Below are 19808 nucleotides of genomic sequence, written 5' to 3' on the forward strand. Positions count from 1 at the left end.
CTCTCCCTTCTCCTTCTACTGACCTTTCCTCTTCTTACCCCCCTTCTCTCCTCCCTTCCTTATATAAAGTTATGATTTCCCTTTTGTCTCCCACCCTACCAATTTATCTTCTGATCTCTGCTCCCCTCTCTGTTGTGTTCTTCCCCCATTCCACTTTCTTTCTGTGCTTCACTTTCTACCCACTATCCTGTGTTTTTTTGTTCTTTCCTACTACTTTCACATCTGGTCTCTTCCTCTTACCTTTCTGTTATTCTGGCCAACATGCATTATATAAATTCAACTGGCACTGATAGAAATTAGTAGATCTGCGCCCAACAGTAGTGTCACCGGGGATAATAGCCTCTGGGAAGGGACTGGGGCTGTGGGATAGCAGGTATAGTAGGGAGAGATGGTGCCTATAGTAGCAGTGAGATAATAGCCTCTGGGAAGGGACTGGGGCTGTGGGTTAGCAGGTATAGTAGGGAGAGATGGTGCCTATAGTAGCAGTGGGGGGATAATAGCCTCTGGGAAGGGACTGGGGCTGTGGGATAGCAGGTATAGTAGGGAGAGATGGTGCCTATAGTAGCAGTGGGGGGATAATAGCCTCTGGGAAGGGACTGGGGCTGTAGGATAGCAGGTATAGTAGGGAGAGATGGTGTCTATAGTAGCAGTGGGGAGATAATAGCCTCTGGTGAGGGACTGGGGCTGTGGGATAGCAGGTATAGTAGGGAGAGATGGTGCCTTTAGTAGCAGTGGGGGGATAATAGCCTTTGGGAAGGGACTGGGGCTGTGGGATAGCAGGTATAGTAGGGAGAGATGGTGCCTATAGTAGCAGTGGGATAATAGCCTCTGGGAAGGGACTGGGGCTGTGGGATAGCAGGTATAGTAGGGAGAGATGGTGCCTTTAGTAGCAGTGGGGGGATAATAGCCTCTGGGAAGGGACTGGGGCTGTGGGATAGCAGGTATAGTAGGGAGAGATGGTGCCTTTAGTAGCAGTGGGGGGATAATAGCCTCTGGGAAGGGACTGGGGCTGTGGGATAGCAGGTATAGTAGGGAGAGATGGTGCCTATAGTAGCAGTGGGATAATAGCCTCTGGGAAGGGACTGGGGCTGTGGGATAGCAGGTATAGTAGGGAGAGATGGTGCCTTTAGTAGCAGTGGGGGGATAATAGCCTCTGGGAAGGGACTGGGACTGTGGGATAGCAGGTATAGTAGGGAGAGATGGTGCCTATAGTAGCAGTGGGGGATAATAGCCTCTGGGAAGGGACTGGGGCTGTGGGATAGCAGGTATAGTATGGAGAGATGGTGCCTATAGTAGCAGTGGGGGGATAATAGCCTCTGGGAAGGGACTGGGGCTGTGGGATAGCAGGTATAGTAGGGAGAGATGGTGCCTATAGTAACAGTGGGGGGATAATAGCCTCTGGGAAGGGACTGGGGCTGTGGGATAGCAGGTATAGTAGGGAGAGATGGCGCCTATAGTAGCAGTGGGGGGATAATAGCCTCTGGGAAGGGACTGGGGCTGTGGGATAGCAGGTATAGTATGGAGAGATGGTGCCTATAGTAGCAGTGGGGGGATAATAGCCTCTGGGAAGGGACTGGGGCTGTGGGATAGCAGGTATAGTAGGGAGAGATGGTGCCTATAGTAGCAGTGGGGAGATAATAGCCTCTGGGAAGGGACGGTGGTTGTAGGATAGCAGGTATAGTAGGGAGAGATGGTGCCTATAGTAGCAGTGGGGAGATAATAGCCTCTGGGAAGGGACGGTGGTTGTAGGATAGCAGGTATAGTAGGGAGAGATGGTGCCTATAGTAGCAGTGGGGAGATAATAGCCTCTGGGAAGGGACGGTGGTTGCAGGATAGCAGGTATAGTAGGGAGAGATGGTGCCTATAGTAGCAGTGGGGGGATAATAGCCTCTGGGAAGGGACTGGGGCTGTGGGATAGCAGGTATAGTAGGGAGAGATGGTGCCTATAGTAGCAGTGGGGAGATAATAGCCTCTGGGAAGGGACGGTGGTTGTAGGATAGTGGATATATTAGAGTGAAACTGTACCTATAAGAGAACTTGAATGAGTACACAATATACTGTATATAGTATTTATTTCCTAAAGCGTCTGTTTTAATATTACTATATGGGTATATTAAAGTTTGTGTCCTATTATTATTTTTTAAATGTGCTGCTACCCAAAGCCTGCTCCCTGAGTACAAAGTCAGATTCTATTCAGAATACATACTGTACAGGTCTGACCCATACAAGCCTGCCTGCACGCATATAACTAATCTATTCACTATTACCTTCCTATCTGTAAGTTAATTACCCACGATGCTTGTGTGTTCCAGTAACCCTTCGGATGCCAGGGACTGTCTGATCTTGCAGTGCTGTGTGTTATTTACTCTGAGGTACTACTACTAAGGTAGAACTGCTGAATAAACAAAAGCAGGAGGATCCCCACTTTGCGGTCACGGTTGACCCCAAGCAAACTCAATGTTTAGCCTTTCCCCCTAATCCTGGGAGCGGAGCCTCATACGGGGCTGTGGGTGCTTTATGGATTTATAGCTACAAAAGCAGCTCTTGATTTCTATGGGCATTTTACACGGGGCAGTATATATAGGGGCCGTGTCTCTGGTTTCAAAAGGAAATAGTCCTTTTATGAACATTGTACTGCTGCTCTCAACCCCTGTGTGATCCATTGTCCCTTTATTCCGGCGTCGCCATGGTTACCCGCTGGCTAATTGTGCTGGTGCTCCTGTTTTCACATTTCTCAATACCTCGCTCTTTCTCTATCCCCTGCTAATGTGCATGGAAAAAAATAAAATAAATAGAGAATAATTAAAAAGAAAAACAAACCCCCCCCCAATGCCTCACATTTATTCCCCTCGTACACTCACACCTTCTATTTCTGACAGTGCATTTAGGCATTGCGTCAAGGCACGGCACAAAATCACATTCGAGGTCTCTGCATCAGCATTTGAGGAGGAGCTGTCTTCTTCTTCTTGTTCCACAGGGGCGGTAGGAAGACAGAAATAATCACTGAAAAGCAAAAAAAAAGCCCCACTGGTATTACAGGAGAAGGGGAAACTGCATGGGAACTGAAGCAAAATGCAGGTGTATTGTGGGAATTTGGAGATATAATGTCTTTTGTTAGCTAATCTTTTTAGCTATTAAATGTGACAATATTTGAACTTGTCTAAAATTCCAAAAAACACACTTTGCAGGGATGGATAATGTTCCTGGGGCTGAAAGAGATTAAAATGATCCCCATGGAATATTTCCAATATGCTGGAAACCATCCCACCTTCCCAGAGTTCCGGTTCATTGGCCAACACACAAAAACCCAAGCTGATTGGCATTACCAGTTTGACCCATTCCCCTCAACCCCTTGACCAGTCCCGGCTGATCCAATATGTAAGCTCAGTAGATCAGGAGCCATAATGATACTGCCTTATCAGGGTAATCTCACCCACAGGGGTCAACTGGACCTCAAAGCAGTTCCTCAATGGGAATCCGCCCTACCCCAATTCTCTGCCCACTGGATTAAAGGGGTGGTTCACCTTTTAGTTAATGTTTAGTATGTTATAGAATCAATTCTAAGCAACTTTTCAATTGGTCTTCATTATTTATTTGTGTTTTTTTAATTATTGGCCCTCTTCTTCCAACTCTTTTCCGTTTTTAAATGGGGGTCATTGACCACAGCAGCGAAAAAACGATTGCTCTGTGAGGCTACAGTTTTATTGTTATTTTTACTTTTTGTAACTTTCTTTTCTATTTAGGCTCCTCTCCTATTCATATACCAGTCTCTCATCCAAACCACTCCCTGGTTGCTAAGGTAATTTGGACCCTAGCAACTGAGTTTTAGTATAATTGTCTTAGAGTATCACTCTCCACATCATACTAAAACTCAGTAGTGATCAACCCCTTTAGCTACTGTGTTAAGTGTCACCAGGGAATCTTTAGCAAACACTGTCACTTTTCAGTGGAGCACAGAACCGCTCTTACTGGCTATCCTACATCTGCAACAGGTCCCTCTCTGCAGCTCCATTGGGGTGCATCCCTAGGCTCAGGTAACTTTACTTATCACTATTTCAATGAATTCTTCTGCCTTAGTCTCTCCAAACCACCCACCTTCCTCCATAGAGTGGAAGCCAAACAGGCAATAAGGCATGTCTGCACTAGGGTATAAATAAATTCTGGGTCACAACATCTTCATTAAAATTGCCTTTACTGTGATATGTTTAATGTAGAAGGATGTTTCAGTTTAACATCTGCCATCAGTAACCTTACAAACTGGAGTTGGTAGGAGTTCCCTATTCATTGGTTAGGCATTCCCTAAGGCAGCGGTTCCCACACTGTGGAGCTGGGGAATGAAGCAGTGGCAGCTCAGTGTCTAGGCTAGTTTGGGGCAGAACTGGGAAAAATGGCTGTTTACAACTAAAGGCCCAGCCCGAAGGTTAGATAAGGTGAGATTTTGGGTAAATATGTATTTAATTTACTAGAAAATATGACCAATTTTTTTTTTTTTATATCTGCACTTATTTCATGAGCTATGGGGGGACCCTGGCTAAAGGTGGGACTTTCAAGATGGGACCTGGCCAAAGATTGGACTATCCAGTATGCTGAAATAAAGGAACGGCTATAGCAAAGTTGGAGAAAGGGAGGGGATCCCAGTGAATAAAGACTAGCTGAAGTGAGGGCTAACTCCTGTAATAAGTCTAGGCCTAAGAGGCAGGCTAAGGATAGCTAGTAGAGCAGCCTGAAGTTCCTCTGTAGATAGAAATAGATAGACAAACAGACTAGATAGATAGATAGATGATAGATAGACAGACAGACAGATAGACAGACAGACTAGACAGATAGATGATAGATAGATAAATAGACAGACAGACAGATAGACAGACTAGATAGATGATAGATAGATAGACAGACAGACAGACTAGATAGATGATAGATAGATAAAAGGGTTAGTAATCTAATTTAAGGATTTAATAGGATAGGCTCAGAGATGGAGAGCACCCCTATGGGCACCACAGTGAGGGCCTTGTACTATAGTGCTTGACACCTGTTAAGTTAATAGATACAGGGGAAACTGCCTTTCATGTGATAAGGCTGCTATACATTCTAAGCCTATTAGCAGCCCTTTTTATAGGAGTACAAGTTCTTGGGAAGGAATACTCGGGAGCCAAGATTTTCTGTAATGGGTAAGAATTCTTAGCCTCAAGGTGCAGGTACTATCAGAGTATTTCATGCAACCAATACATTCAAGTCACCGGATCTGTTCTAGAAGCCTTCTCCTCTGTAAGCCGGAAGGCGATACATTAGCAGGCACAGTATTTGAGAGAGGATTTCTACTTGTCTCTTTGCCTACGATAATCTCTCAGAAGCTCTTGACATTCATATTCCTACTGTGACATCATCAAGGGTCCTTGGCGAAATTGCCGGCGGATACGGAATCTAGTAACGAGAAATCATCCCTATCCAGCCTGCTGTATGTGCCGAGCTCTCTGAGCTGTGGAATGTTATATTTTTCACTACTTATAAAGATTCCAGGAAATATCTTGTCCTTTTCGGCCAGATTGCAAAGACTTCTGGTATGAAAATGTTACATGCGATAAAAAAAATGACTGAAAACCATCGTTTTGTTTTGTATTAAACTGGGCATTAATTCAAGGGTGGGAACTGTCATTCTGCCTCTAAAGCATTTAAAAAGTGTCCACTTGGATGCCCAGTCTTTATTTATAGAATTTATGGAGCTACAGAAAACCCAGAGAAGGCCAACTAAATTAATAAGGGCAATAAACCATCAATAAAGAAAGGCCAGGCCAATGCTAGAGAAAAGGTAAATGGGATCACAATATACTGTACATAAATAAGTGCACAATACTGTATAATACTGTATTTACCATGCTCTACCAGTAGATTATCAAGTATAAGGTCAGTGTTACAGAGACAAATCAAATCAATATAAGAAAAAACAAAAAGAAATCGCATTCATGGCAGAGTTTTCTGGATAACAGATCCTATACCTGCAGTGGCACTCAAAATGCCCTGTTACTGCCAAGGATCACTTTTCATTGATATAAATCATCTGTTTAGGGCAACCGTTGGCGCCTCTTTCTCATGTCAGTGGGTATATATACAGTAAATATACTGCATATTGTGATCCTATCTCCCTTTATCTAGCATTTGCCTGGTCTTTTTTATAGATGGTTCATTGCCCTTATTAATTTAGTTGGCCTTCTATGGGTTCTCTGTAGCTCCATAAATTCCAGAAACCAGTCAATATTTTGAAACATGTCCCTAAAGTTGCAGTTATAACAGGGCTGAACCTGTATAGGATTAGGAAGCATTCCTCCCCATTGGGAGATGGGGAGGAATGACTTAAGCTGGCCATACACGTTAAGATTTTTATCTCCCAAACGACTAATTTCAGTGCAATCTGATAAATCCGTCAAATTGCCGTAAGATAGTGGGCACTGAATGATAATTTTTCATCCGGCATTGGAAAACCTTAATTTTTTTGTGTTTTTTTACGTTTTTGTAAGAATTTACAAACAAAAGAAACCCTGAAAAGCTCTAAAACTATGAATTAAATAAAGATTGATACAATTTGCCTAGGGCAGCTCCCATTGACATGACCTCAACAGCTTTCAGATGGGGTACTTTTACATTTGCATTTTTTGGGGTTTTGACCCATAATAAATGGCGAAAAAAATGATTTTTTTCCTAAAACTGTTAGATATAAAACATAAGCCCTATGGGAGACTTACGTTGGGCCGGGTTGGAGCTGCAGAGTGCCATTGAGCCCTATGGGAGACTTTCCTTGGGCCGGGTTGGAGCTGCAGAGTGCCATTGAGCCCTATGGGAGACTTTCCTTGGGCCAGGTTGGAGCTGCAGAGTGCCATTGAGCCCTATGGGAGACTTTCCTTGGGCCGGGTTGGAGCTGCAGAGTGCCATTGAGCCCTATGGGAGACTTTCCTTGGGCCAGGTTGGAGCTGCAGGGTGCCATTGAGCCCTATGGGAGACTTTCCTTGGGCCGGGTTGGAGCTGCAGAGTGCCATTGAGCCCTATGGGAGACTTTCCTTGGGCCGGGTTGGAGCTGCAGAGTGCCATTGAGCCCTATGGGAGACTTTCCTTGGGCCGGGTTGGAGCTGCAGAGTGCCATTGAGCCCTATGGGAGACTTTCCTTGGGCCGGGTTGGAGCTGCAGAGTGCCATTGAGCCCTATGGGAGACTTTCCTTGGGCCAGGTTGGAGCTGCAGAGTGCCATTGAGCCCTATGGGAGACTTTCCTTGGGCCGGGTTGGAGCTGCAGAGTGCCATTGAGCCCTATGGGAGACTTTCCTTGGGCCGGGTTGGAGCTGCAGAGTGCCATTGAGCCCTATGGGAGACTTTCCTTGGGCCAGGTTGGAGCTGCAGAGTGCCATTGAGCCCTATGGGAGACTTTCCTTGGGCCAGGTTGGAGCTGCAGAGTGCCATTGAGCCCTATGGGAGACTTTCCTTGGGCCAGGTTGGAGCTGCAGAGTGCCATTGAGCCCTATGGGAGACTTTCCTTGGGCCGGGTTGGAGCTGCAGAGTGCCATTGAGCCCTATGGGAGACTTTCCTTGGGCCGGGTTGGAGCTGCAGAGTGCCATTGAGCCCTATGGGAGACTTTCCTTGGGCCGGGTTGGAGCTGCAGAGTGCCATTGAGCCCTATGGGAGACTTTCCTTGGGCCGGGTTGGAGCTGCAGAGTGCCATTGAGCCCTATGGGAGACTTTCCTTGGGCCAGGTTGGAGCTGCAGAGTGCTATTGAGCCCTATGGGAGACTTTCCTTGGGCCAGGTTGGAGCTGCAGAGTGCCATTGAGCCCTATGGGAGACTTTCCTTGGGCCAGGTTGGAGCTGCAGAGTGCCATTGAGCCCTATGGGAGACTTTCCTTGGGCCGGGTTGGAGCTGCAGAGTGCCATTGAGCCCTATGGGAGACTTTCCTTGGGCCGGGTTGGAGCTGCAGAGTGCCATTGAGCCCTATGGGAGACTTCCCTTGGGCCGGGTTGGAGCTGCAGAGTGCCATTGAGCCCTATGGGAGACTTTCCTTGGGCCAGGTTGGAGCTGCAGAGTGCTATTGAGCCCTATGGGAGACTTTCCTTGGGCCAGGTTGGAGCTGCAGAGTGCCATTGAGCCCTATGGGAGACTTTCCTTGGGCCGGGTTGGAGCTGCAGAGTGCCATTGAGCCCTATGGGAGGCTTCCAAAATCATACATTGAAGGTTCAAAGTCAGAAAGGTTTTTGTGCCGTTTACGATAGTTCAGATTCTAATATTTTGGAGGTTTCGGATCGTACCACAATATTTTCAGCTCCTAAAAGTTAACTAGGGGCAGAACTGTATTTAGGACCTAAAAACGCCCCATAAGGCATGCACCTATGTGTCCTATGGAAATCTGTGGCAGGAATTCTAATTCTAATATATAGGAACCTATAGGGTCGCCCCCCAAAACCCTAGGCACAGTCCCTAGCTTGCCTATATATATATATAAATAAATACGGCCCTGACTAAAGGTGCAGAACCATATTGATGTGATTAGGGACGGCTCTATTTGTAAGAGGATCGCTGACGCATTGTGCCCAGTGCCAGGGGGGAACCAGAACTTCCCAGCAGAGCCCCCTCTATTGGAGGAAGTATCTGGGAACATTACCGTCTGGCACAATTCCGGTTCTGTTATCTTCCCTCATTTACACGGCCCAAATACAAATATTCCCCTGCTGTGAGGCGTGCAGGTGTGTTTGTGCTGGGTACAGGTATTAATACTGCGCTTACTGCATAGGCTGCAAGGCTACATCATTCCCTCTTCCTCTCGTTCTGTCCCACTTCCCTCTGCCTATGGAGTGAAGGGGTGGAGGCTGTACATTTTTAGAAGCGGCTGCCTCCCACTCACTGCTCTGGCTACAGAAATAGAAGCAGAAAACAGTAGGAACAGAACAGACAGCATTGTGAAGCCCACGGAGCAAATTTACCTGACTGTGCGTCTGCAGTAGGTAATGATAACTCCTACACTCATGGCCCGGGGCCCAAATGCTTTCCTAAAGGCATCGAGGCTACCAGAGGAGCTAGTGGTGCTGAAAAATATATTAAAGGGGAACTCCACCCAAACACAACTTAAGCTTTTTGAAAAGTAAACATAATTTCAAGCAATACATCAATTAAAAAATATGCAGCCTTTTCATGATATTTAATGTAATAATATGGTTTGGAACAGTTCCCTAATCCCCGCCCCCTGTTCCCCTGCTGATCTGGCTGAAAATGTAACAGTAGTCGACTGTCTTCAGCCTGCATTCTCCAAATCCCACAATTCCCTGCATCCGTGATGTCAATAAGAAAAGGAACATTACAGTGCAATGCATTGTGGGTTATGTAGTTCCTGCATTGCTGTCTGTGAGCTGTGGAGAAGTTGTTACAATTTGTAACCTCAATGCTTTAGTCCCTCCTCCCCTGCCAGGATTTCAAATGATGCAGAAAGAGCTGTTTTGCAGCTGGATTTCGTCATATAAAAATGGTATTTATTCATACTTTTTGAAATAACAGATTACAGTGATAGATATATTAGGGGTTCAGAAGGCAGAGTCCCCTTTAACACAGTACTTGACATACAGTATTTGGAAATTCTAGGCATATATCAAGATTAAGAAAGCAAATAATGTTTCTTTCCAAGATATCATTAGTTCACACATAATAAAACTTGTTTTCTCCCCCACCTTCCGCCAAGCAATGGATGAACCTTAACCCAGACTAACCTTTCTCCCTTGCTATTGCCTAATATCTCTGCCAAATCATAATAGCCCCTACGCCAGTCACAAAATGGATTAGTCATTGTCGTTCCTTTACACCACGGCGCTATTTCCGAAAGCTCGCCAGCTGGGACTGTGATTTCTATATTACAGGGGCATTGATTTATACAGGCCTATTTTGCTCCCCCCATAAAAAGAGAAATTGTGCTAGGGTAACTCTCAACAATAGCACAGAAAGCACAAAGGAATGGGTAAATTACACATTTTCCTCAAGCACAGTAAGCGAGGTGGGGGGGATTAATATCAGCATTTGCTTGCCTCACAGGGGTCCTGGGTTTGCTGAATCAATACGCAGACTTATCTTGTCAGATACATCCTCCCTCCCGCATCAGCCGGCTATTATCCCTACAATCTAATGTAAGGGAAGGAAATGCTCTGCTCAGACTAAATTGGACAAATCGAGCTTTATCATGAGACTATCATGCAGCCTCGTTCTGCTACAGTCTATGCACAGTTGTAGACGCGGGCAAAGTCTAGGTCTGCATTTGTGATAATCACTGTATTTTTCTGGCATCTTTCATATACAGTATAAAAGTGGGCATTTAAAAGGGTACTAATATGAAAAAATAGAACAATAACCGGACGGTATTTGTAATACCCTTAAGATGAGCCCTTGGCCTGCACCTGTGTTACTTCTTTTCCCCCTGATCTTCTGGATAACTGTTCCTCCATTGGCCCCTGTGTCATAGCTCCACCCCTTTTATATCACTGCCCCACCCCTTCACATCAGCACCCCCCACTGGTAAAAATAATTTAGAAAGGTGGCAAGTTGTCTCTGTTTCAGGCCATGATAGAACAAGCACACAGTAATGTACTGGTACTGATGGACCACCATTCCCTGTTCTGCCAATGACAAACCAGTTCTTTTGGTTTTATAAAATAAAGTCAAATGATTTTGCATAACATCCCTCTATAATACAGAGGGTCCAAACAGCCACGCTGACTCAGAACCCTAGGGCAAAAAAAAAGACAGAGCAAGGGTCTTATGTACCCAAGCAACCAGGCAGTGGTTTGAACGAGAGATAGTAATATAAATAAAAGAGGGCCAGCATAGCAAAATAAGGAATAAAAAGTAACAATAACAATAAAATTATGGCGTCACAGAGCAATTGTTTTTGGTTGCCGGGGTCAGTGACCCCCATTTGAAAGCTGGAAAGAAGAGAATGGCACATAATTCAAAAACTATAAAAAACAAATATTGAAAACCAATCACAAAGTTGATATGGCTTATTATTTTATTAACATTTATTAAAAAGCGCTAACATATCCCGCAGCGCTGTACAATAAGTGGGTTTCATACATGGGACATACAGAGTAACATATAAAGCAATCAATAACCGATACAAGAGGTGAAGAGAGCCCTGCCCAAAAGAGCTTACAATCTACATTATTATTATTATTATTAACATTTATTTATAAAGCGCCAACATATCCCGCAGCGCTGTACAATAAGTGGGTTACATACATTGGACATACAGAGTAACATATAAAGCAATCAATAACCGATACAAGAGGTGAAGAGAGCCCTGCCCAAAAGAGCTTACAGTCTACAAGGAGAAAGGGTTGAGACACAAGGGGGCCCATTTACTTACTCACGAACTGGCCGAATGCGTCCGATTGCGTTTTTTTCGTAATGATCGGTATTTGGCGATTTTTTCGGAAAATTATCTCAACTTTTTCGTTGCCATCCGAATGTTGCGTAAAATCTGGCGATTTTTTCGTAGCGTTAAAACTTGCGCGAAAAGTCGCGCCTTTTTCGTAGCCATTCCGAAAGTTGCGCAAAATGTTGCGATTTTTTCGTAGCGTTCGGATTCATTCAAGCTTCAGTATGGTGACTTTTCTTGGGCCAGGTTGGAGCTGCAGAGTGCCATTGAGCCCTATGGGAGACTTTCCTTGGGCTGGGTTGGAGCTGCAGAGTGCCATTGATTCCTATGGGAGACTTTCCTTGGGCCAGGTTGGAGCTGCAGAGTGCCATTGAGCCCTATGGGAGACTTTCCTTGGGCCGGGTTGGAGCTGCAGAGTGCCATTGAGCCCTATGGGAGACTTTCCTTGGGCCGGGTTGGAGCTGCAGAGTGCCATTGAGCCCTATGGGAGACTTTCCTTGGCCAGGTTGGAGCTGCAGAGTGCCATTGAGCCCTATGGGAGACTTTCCTTGGGCCGGGATGGAGCTGCAGAGTGCCATTGAGCCCTATGGGAGGCTTTCCTTGGGTCGGGTTGGAGCTGCAGAGTGCCATTGAGCCCTATGGGAGACTTTCCTTGGGCCAGGTTGGAGCTGCAGAGTGCCATTGAGCCCTATGGGAGACTTTCCTTGGGCCGGGTTGGAGCTGCAGAGTGCCATTGAGCCCTATGGGAGACTTTCCTTGGGCCGGGTTGGAGCTGCAGAGTGCCATTGAGCCCTATGGGAGACTTTCCTTGGGCCAGGTTGGAGCTGCAGAGTGCCATTGAGCCCTATGGGAGACTTCCCTTGGGCCGGGTTGGAGCTGCAGAGTGCCATTGAGCCCTATGGGAGGCTTTCCTTGGGCCGGGTTGGAGCTGCAGAGTGCCATTGAGCCCTATGGGAGACTTTCCTTGGGCCAGGTTGGAGCTGCAGAGTGCCATTGAGCCCTATGGGAGACTTACCTTGGGCCAGGTTGGGAGCTGCAGAGTGCCATTGAGCCCTATGGGAGACTTTCCTTGGGCCGGGTTGGAGCTGCAGAGTGCCATTGAGCCTTATGGGAGACTTTCCTTGGGCCGGGTTGGAGCTGCAGAGTGCCATTGAGCCCTATGGGAGGCTTTCCTTGGGCCGGGTTGGAGCTGCAGAGTGCCATTGAGCCCTATGGGAGACTTTCCTTGGGCCAGGTTGGAGCTGCAGGGTGCCATTGAGTCCTATGGGAGGCTTCCAAAATCATGCTAAGTCTGAAAGTTTCGCCCGCCGCTTACGAGCGCTCAATACGAAAAAGTTGCGACAAGATACGAGCGAATCGTAATGGCTACGAAAAACTCGTGTTTATTCGCGAAAATCGTATTGGTAACGAAAAAGTCGCGACAATTTCCGAAAAGTCGTAAAGGCGCCGAAAAAAACGCAAAAAATACGAAAAAGACGCAAAATGTTCGTTTTCCAATCGGAATTTTTCCAATTCGGATTCGAATTCGTGTCTTAGTAAATCAGCCCCAAGGTGTGGGATATAGACCATTGTATAACATACTAACAGTTAACTTAAACGTGAACAACCCCTAAGGCATAAACACTGATACTAAATAACATATAGATTTTAAACTCAACCTGTATCTATGCTAAAAATCCTTACATACGTAAATATAAATTCTGTAGCACCAATATACCTGATAAACATTACCTGTCTCTTCACTATTCCATCCCCCCATGTAGAATACTTTATAACAGAAAAACAGTCGCCTCCACACCACGCAAACTCTGCAGAGCATAAAGGCCTGGATTCAACAAAAACCTTTTAAAAGCATGTTTTTCCCTTTCTTTCTCTAAGATCAAGGTCGTTGCACGTTGAGAAATTATATAAAAATGCTGTCTTTTATGGCTTCTCCTCCGCCGACTTACGCCGCAACTCATCGGCTTTGTACTCTGTACGGCTAAGAAGAATGTTTTCTCCATAAGACTTCACGAGATCATGGAGTGAATTCTGGGTGACACAAAGATAAGAGCGCTAAATGCTGTTTAGTTATTATCTTCCTCCTAAGCAAGATCTCCACTCCCTAAGCCTCAAACGCGCGCGTCATTGTGTAAAATGTGTTTTCATTTCCCTCAGCAGAAATCTCACAATATCACAAACAACCATTTTCAAATTTAACGCAATTCATGCTGTCCTGCTGGTTCCTCATCATCCTATCAACAAAGTATATGAAAACACAGTGATAAAGTGTGGGAATAAAATGTTGTGTCGCTGAGACGAGACTTTCGTTAGAGCGAAATACGAACGTTGAATTTTTGTTTGATTTTTTTTTAATGAAAAGCAACTGTTTAATCATAAGAACAATATGATTATGAACTGATGAAAACAAAATGCAGATATTTTCACATTTCGAAAGATGAGTTTTTTACAAAGAAGCATTTTTTAAAAATATATATGTCATTCAAATGTACCATAGGAATTGTCAATAGTGATGAAAAAATAAAATATGACTGATAACATAGTAACATAGTAAGTTAGGTTGAAAAAAGACATATGTCCATCACGTTCAACCATAATGCCTATATATAACCTGCCTAACTACTAGTTGATCCAGAGGAAGGCAAAACCCCCTTCTGAAGCCTCTCTAATTTGCCGCAGAGGGGAAAAAAAAATTTGTTCCTGACTCCAAGATGGCAATCGGACCAGTCCCTGGATCAACCTGTACTAAGATCTCCCATAACCCTGTATTCCCTCACTTGCTAAACAGCCATCCAACCCCTTCTTAAAGCTATATAGTGTATCAGCCAGCACAACCGACAACAATAGATTTTGCTGCCCATAAAAATATTGCTTATAATTATTAGTACATGTATCCTCACCGGTATCTGTGTTTTATGTATTTCAGTTGGTTCAGGGATGGGTTTGAAAATTTCATCCACTTATGCACCATGAATGCCAGTTCAGATGAAGTGAAGAAAAGTCACAGCATCTCTCAGGGTTGGACTGGGCCAGTGGAACACTGGGAAGAAACCCTGTGGGCCCTGCCAACCCAGACCAGATCCCCAGCAGCCCTCCATGTTGTCACTTCCCGCTACCCTCGCTCTGCCAATTGCGGCATAAGTTTGTATAAGGTGCACGAAGGGGGGGAGGGTTGGCTGGGGGGAGGGGCATGCGGTGGCAGGACCCCCAGAGGGGGTGTGGGGTCCCTGCAGTAACACCCCAGTCTGACCCTCTTCATTTACTGCTATTTCAATTATTTAGGCAGAATGATTGGAACAACAGAAAGACAGTCATACTGTTTACAGTCCCTCATAAATTAATGGCCACACATTGGCCATTAAAAACTGCTAACAGACCATATCGACAGTTTATTGGCCGTGTATGAGGCCCTTACGAGGGGCCCCCTAACTGATATCTGGGAGAAATGTCGATTAGCAAGTATAAAAATCCAATTTGGGCAAGGAAAGCATTGGTTTGTTGATGCACTCCTCACCCCAACAGCCTGCTTGTACTGTATTGTGATCATTTGGCCAAACAATCAGATCAGCCTGATATTGCCAACCTCAAGATGGGTATATTGGTAAAGATCTGCTTGTTTGGCAACCTCACCAAAGAGCAGATCCTTACAAGTATGGGCAGTAATAGTCAGATATTGTATATTGTCGGCCCCTGTATGATCACCTTTATTTATTGGGGTTAAAAAGAGATACATGGCCATAAAGGCCAACTTCTCTGAAAAATGATTCCTTTTTCAGTCTCTAGCTGATCTAGAGGAAGGAGCTAATTTGCCTATTTTTTTCCTTTTGCAAAAACTGTGACTTTTTGACTTGTTGCGTGATAACTTTTTCAAACTGTCGCACAAAAGCCAAGATCAAAAAATCCAAAAACCTCTAAAACCAGGAAGCAAAGAAAGATCTTCCATTTGAAAAAGGGACATCTGCCATTGACTTCTACATGATCTCAACAGGTTTTAGATAGCGTATTTTCAGATCTGGAATTCTTGCAATGTTGTTGCATAATAAATCTTGGAACACTTGCGACTTTTTTCTTGCAACGTTTGTAGGTTTGTAGTAACAAAAAGCCTGACCCGAAAAAGTTGTGGCTTAGTAAATGCCCATTTTGATTACCATCGAGTACAAGCTACTATTTATTACTACAGAAAAGGGACTCTATGGGAGGTGGCCTTCCCATAATTTGGAGCTTTATGGATAACAGTTTTTTGTATAAGCAATCCCATACCTGTAAATATTTACGTGTATTTTATATATTTATAAAATATATTTCACAGAGCCCTTCCTTTATCTCCATAGAAATAACAGCTATGGACACTCCATCTTGATTTTGTGAAAGACCAAACTCTGACACACAGCCAGCATCAGACGCTAACTAACAATCTGTGGGTTCAGGCAAATGCCAGAGGGGCTGCTGTAAGGTGCCATAGACAGTCACTATTTATTGGGCCTATGGGGGGGCTGTTTGGGCCTCTGTGTACTGAAAATCAGGCCCGGACTGGCAATCTGTGGGTTCTGGCAAATGCCAGAGGGGCTGCTGTAAGATGCCATAGTCAGTCACTATTTATTGGGCCTATGGGGGGGCTGTTTGGGCCTCTGTGTACTGAAAATCAGGCCCGGACTGGCAATCTGTGGGTTCTGGCAAATGCCAGAGGGGCTGCTGTAAGATGCCATAGTCAGTCACTATTTATTGGGCCTATGGGGGGGCTGTTTGGGCCTCTGTGTACTTGAAATGCCAGGGCCTATTTTGAGTCCCAGTCCAGACCTGGCCAGCATGTACAGAAACAGATTGCTGACAGTGAAGATTAACTTGATCGTTCCATAAACGGTATAGAATTTTTAACTTTAAAGAAAGTTTATTTTTTTGAGCTTAAGCCTATCACAAGTTCTCATTTTCACAATATGAAGTTCTTCAACATGTACCCAGGTGACATCCACATAGAGCAGTGTTCCCCAACCAGTGGCTCGGCGGCAACACATTCCTCTTTAACATCTTGGATGTTGCTCTCAGTGCCCCCAAACCAGGCAGAAATATTTAAATTCCTGACTTGGGGGCAAGTTTTGGTTGAATAAAAACAAGATTTCCTACCAAATAAAGCCCCTGTAAGCTGATAGGGTGCATAGAGGCTGCCTAATATCCAATCTTAGCCCTTATTTGGCTCCTCCGTGAACGTTTATGGTGCTTGTGTTGCTCTCCAAGTCTTTTTACATTTGACTGTGGCTCACGAGTTAGAAAAGTTGGGGATCCCTGGCATAGAGGGTCGTGTCTTAATTACTCTGGAATATGTTTAGAAGTAAAATGCATGTGGTTGGGACAATTTCCTTCTACTGTTCCCTGGCTAAAAATGTTTGCAGTTAGCCCACCTTCCCAAGTCCAGCCAGTGATGGAAGTCTGGGATGTTAACAACATTATGCAAGTCATTGCCAGACTAAAGTGCCACTGGTGCCACAGGCAGCCCTTCCATCCCCTGCAATTCTAGTCTGCTCAGCCGCACTCTCCCCATGCATGGTCACACAGCACACCCCTTCAGCAGAAAACCTTATATACAGGAGTCCATTATTATGTATTATATATATACATGTACACCCACACTATGGTACATTGATAGTAATTTCCCGTATTTTTCCATAATTTCCCTATAAGAGCACTTTCAGTCATCTGTTTATAAACAGGGTTAACAAATTGTAGGGTCTGATCATGTTATTACTTTTTTTTTCCCCTTCCCTCCCAGCGTAAAATATATATATATATTTTTTTATTAGCAACAATTGCTTGTCTGACAATATCGTTACAAATGTAATGACTTCTTTTGAAGCATTCTGGCATGGCTGTTATCAGGGAAAACTTAAGTGGCAATTTGCTGTTGAGAATTTCCCTGCGCTTTCAATGAAGTCTTGAGATGGCAGCTCTAATACTGATGTGCGAGTTCCTCATCTCATTTCCACTTCATAAGCCGTGTGTATGGCGAGAGCGCGATGATCTGTAACACGTAGGGAGAACATGTGTGCCGCACAATGGCCACAGTCTGACATGTAGGCTGCCGGAAATTTCACTGATCTTCATGATTTATAGAAACAGAGAAGAAAATGTCCTTTAAAATACAAAAATGTAATAAATATTATAAACAATTATATATTTCATAACTTGCCCATTTCTTTTCTAGAGCATTGTTTCTTAATTTCCAGTCTCCGGATAGAGGGAGCTGTGGTCCGCCAACATCGGGGCCCCAAGGTGAAGAGACAGGGACCTAGAAAACAATCTGGTTCTATTTAATTAATTTCTTTCTTATTTACAATTTAAATACAGGTGTGGGACCCGTTATCCAGGATGCTCGGGACCTGGGGTTATTCAGATAAGGGATCTTTCCATAATTTGGATCTTCATAACTTAAGTCTGCAAAAAATCATTTAAATACTGAATAAACCCAATAGGATTGTTTTGTCTTCAATAAGGGGTAATTATATCTTAGTTGGGATCAAGTACAGGTACTGTTTTATTATTACAGAGAAAAGGGAATCATTTAACCATTAAATAAACCCAATAGGGCTGTTCTGCCCCCAATAAGGGGTAATTATATCTTAGTTGGGATCAAGTACAGGTACTGTTTTATTATTACAGAGAAAAGGGAATCATTTAACCATTAAATAAACCCAATAGGACTGTTCTGCCCCCAATAAGGGGTAATTATATCTTAGTTGGGATCAAGTACAGGTACTGTTTTATTATTACAAAGAAAATGGAATCATTTAAACATTAAATAAACCCAATAGGGCTGTTCTTCCCCCAATAAGGGGTAATTATGTCTTAGTTGGGATCAAGTACAGGTACTGTTTTATTATTACAGAGAAAAGGGAATCATTTAACCATGAAATAAACCCAATAGGACTGTTCTGTCCCCAATAAGGGGTAATTATATCTTAGTTGGGATCAAGTACATGTATTACATAGTTAGTTACATAGTTACATAGGGTTGAAAAAAGACCAGTGTCCATCAAGTTCAACCCATCCAAGTAAACCCAGCACACCCAACCCACACCTACCAATCTATACACTCACATACATAAACTATATATACAACCACTAGTACTAACTGTAGATATTAGTATCACAATAGCCTTGGGTACTCTGATTGATCAAGAACTCATCCAGGCCCCTCTTAAAGGCATTAACAGAATCTGCCATTACCATATCACTAGGAAGGGCACAACCTCACTGCCCTCACCGTGAGGAACCCCCTACGCTGCTTCAAATGGAAGCTCCTTTCCTCTAATCTAAAGGGGTGACCTCTGGTGCGTTGATTGTTTTTATGGGAAAAAAGAACCCCCCCATCTGCCTATAATCTCCTCTAATGTACTTGTACAGAGTAACCATGTCCCCTCGCAAGCGCCTCTTTTCCAGAGAAAACAACCCAACCTCGACAGTCTAACCTCATAGTTTAACCCTTCCATCCCCTTTACCAGTTTAGTTGCAGTCTCTGCACTTTCTCCAGCTCATTAATATCCCTCTTAAGGACTGGAGCCCAAAACTGCCCCCCATACTCAAGGTGAGGCCTTACCAGGGACCTATAAAGGGGCAAAATTATGTTCTCATCCCTTGAGTCAATGCCCTTTTTTATACAAGACAGCACTTTATTTGCTTTAGGTATTGTTTTATTATTACAGAGAAAATGGAAATCACTTTTAAAAATGAATACAATTTGCTTATAATGGAGTCTATGGGAGATGGCCTTTCCGTAATTCTGAACTTTCTGGATACCGGGTTTTCCGTACATTATATTTTTTTAAATCAAATTTTTGTACCAATTTTTTTTTGTTCTGAAATATATAGGAAAACTACAAAAAAGCTTACTAGATTTTATGATCTTTAGATGGGTGAAATTTTTCAACAGGCATGGATTCGTGGTGAATTTACATTTTCGCCACTGGCAAAACAGGCAGCAAAATGGAGCCCATTCAACAATCTAGGGCATCTAGATTTGTTTTACAGAGAGAGGGACAAGCCTTTTGAATATGTGCGGCTAGGGCCCTAAGACACAAGTATCGGCCCAGACTTCGAACACGCAGTTCACCTAGGCCAGTGATCCCCAACCAGTGGCTCGGGAGGAACATGTTGCTCACCAACCCCTTGGATGTTGCTCCCAGTGGCCTCAGCTTATTTTGGATTTCTGGTAAGGAGGCAAGTTTTGGTTGCATAAAACCAAGTATAATGCCAAACAGAGCCTCCTGTAGGCTGCCAGTCCCCATAAGGGCTATTAAGTAGCCAATTATAGCTCTTGTTGCTACCCCCACGAACCTTTTCCAGGCTTGTGTTGCTTTCCATTTAAATGTGGCTCACAGGTATAAAAGGTTGGGGATCCCTGACCTAGGCCAATGCTAAGACTGGTC

This window comes from Xenopus tropicalis, chromosome 8 (genome assembly GCF_000004195.4).
Source record: "Xenopus tropicalis strain Nigerian chromosome 8, UCB_Xtro_10.0, whole genome shotgun sequence".
Classification (NCBI taxonomy): domain Eukaryota; kingdom Metazoa; phylum Chordata; class Amphibia; order Anura; family Pipidae; genus Xenopus; species Xenopus tropicalis.